At 40.4% G+C, this 2,087-nt stretch overlaps 1 protein-coding gene across 3 annotated transcripts in view; it reads left to right on the plus strand.

Annotated features, from left to right (window-relative positions):
- The window catches only part of PTPRQ (protein tyrosine phosphatase, receptor type Q), a 179,937-nt gene that overhangs the window by 126,212 nt on the left and 51,638 nt on the right, over window positions 1-2,087 (plus strand). The window lies entirely within an intron of this gene.

The following is a 2,087-nucleotide window of genomic DNA, read 5'->3' on the forward strand; positions in this document are numbered from 1 at the left end:
CTTGAGAATGTAAAACATGGTTTACTCCTCAGGTCCACAGTCTATCATCAGCTGCAATAGATTTCAGTGAGAGTTGTGGCTGGAAGATAATTGTTCCACCATCTCCAGTCAGAAATTCTCACCAGGCTGTGGCACATCAGCTGTATAAAAAGCCAGCTTCTGCAGCCTCCACTTAGTTAAGGAAACTTTGTATCTTGAAGAAATAACAAAGGGGCATTAGGTTTGCTATATGCCTATTTACAGAGGAATAACAAATTTCTTTGACGATGATAATTCTATAAAATCATGGGTTTGATTACTTTTACCCAATAATTTAATCAATTTTAAACTGTATGATTAGACTTGTGATATTGAAATTGTGTGTGTTTCTTGATTTGATAGGTGGATTTATCACACTCTAATACCAGCACAGTAAAGTAAATGTCTTGAAGGCATCAACATAATTTCCTGTAGGTTACAGCATTCAGAAACTATTACCCCAGCTATCTAGTGAGTCTACTGTGCTCACTGATAGAAGAAGAGACCAAGACAGGGTGGATAGCTCATACGTCCTGAGAGATGACATTTTGTAGGAGCCGTACTGAAAAGAGATCGACTTGCCCTGTTGTGTGTTGTGTGCCATGTCTCTCATAGCTTGTTGGTTTCATACAGATTATTTATGTAAGGACCACACATTCAGTTATCTGAGAGACAAAGCTGAGACATCCGGGTAACGGGAATGAGAAACAAAAGCCATAAAAAGCGGAAAAGCCAAGCATCTGGGATTATGGTGACAGGGAAATGATTCTTCTGATTCGGCCAACTGGCTTCCCTCTGGCCAAGCACGGGCTCCTCCCTCACTTTGGTCATAGGTAGTCTGTGTCCTCGGAAATGGTCTTCTTTTCTTCCTGTCTCTCACAGCACTGTGAGTGGAATACAATAATTAATTCTAGAAATTAACAGAAATACAGTCAGTTCTTGGTTCCTTCTTTGGAATCATAACTACCACCATGCCAGTCATTCAGATACTAATGTCTGTGTGCCCTAGTAACAACAGGAGTCTAGAAGGGATGTGGAGATGTGGAATGGAAGGCGGAGAACAGGATCTTACCAGGGCTAGGGAAGGAGGACCTCATGAGACATAGACTGGATGCAGTAAGTAGAAAACCACTAGGTTGGTAAGGGGTGATGACAAGCAAGGATCCCATGTATCTGTGGTCAAATTTCTCAGAGTTCATATATTATCTGCAGACCAGTAATGTAGGGAAAGCCTTTCAGGTTCCTCATTAGAGTGGCCTTCCATAGGCCGCTGATAGATAGCAGCTTTGTAATAGGCTTTTACTCTGAATGCTTATTCTGAATTGAACTACATGGAGTTCTGCTATCTCATCATTTATAGCTAGTGAAATAGTGATAGGCAGGAGTGGAGGAAATTACTAGGAGTGCAGCCCTCAGTTGTGGTGAAATGAGACGTTCAGATTTGGAGCATGGAGTGTACCATTGGAGTGGAATTCCTCGATGACTAACAATGTAGTCCAGTCACTTTGCTGGTTAATGGATTTAACACAATCAATTTCTGTACTCACATGAGTTTTCTACCTGGCTATTGGATGTTATGGTTTTGTGAAAGTCAGATTCAATCTGATGGATCAAGGCACCAAAGAGCACCCTCCAGAAATGTCCCTGATCCATGATCTGACATAAATAAAAGGCCATGGAATCATAAGGGTTTTCAGAAAAGGAACATTGCCAAGGAAGATTGAGTAGGAGTTCTCAAAAAGGAAATAAAGTTGACCATTTCTATAATAGTTGGCTGTCAATGGCAAAAATGGTTTCATGGCTGTGAGAATGGGGGCAAGCACATAATAAAGTACATTGATATAATACCCCTGTATTCATCATAAGATGACAAATGATGTTTGAGTCTTTTTTCTCTCAAATATATCATGTATTGGGATATATGATAGCATTTGCAACAGGCTAGTGGCTCTCAACATTCTTGACAAGCCTGATAAAGACTGTGTAAGTGATGAAAGTGTGTATGTGATCCCCGACTTCAGCGAAAGAAGTATAGATCCCATTTAGGCCATCAAACAAGCAATAGATAT

The sequence above is a fragment of the Pteropus vampyrus genome, unplaced genomic scaffold (assembly GCF_000151845.1).
Source record: "Pteropus vampyrus isolate Shadow unplaced genomic scaffold, Pvam_2.0 Scaffold9, whole genome shotgun sequence".
NCBI classification, from domain to species: Eukaryota; Metazoa; Chordata; class Mammalia; order Chiroptera; family Pteropodidae; genus Pteropus; species Pteropus vampyrus.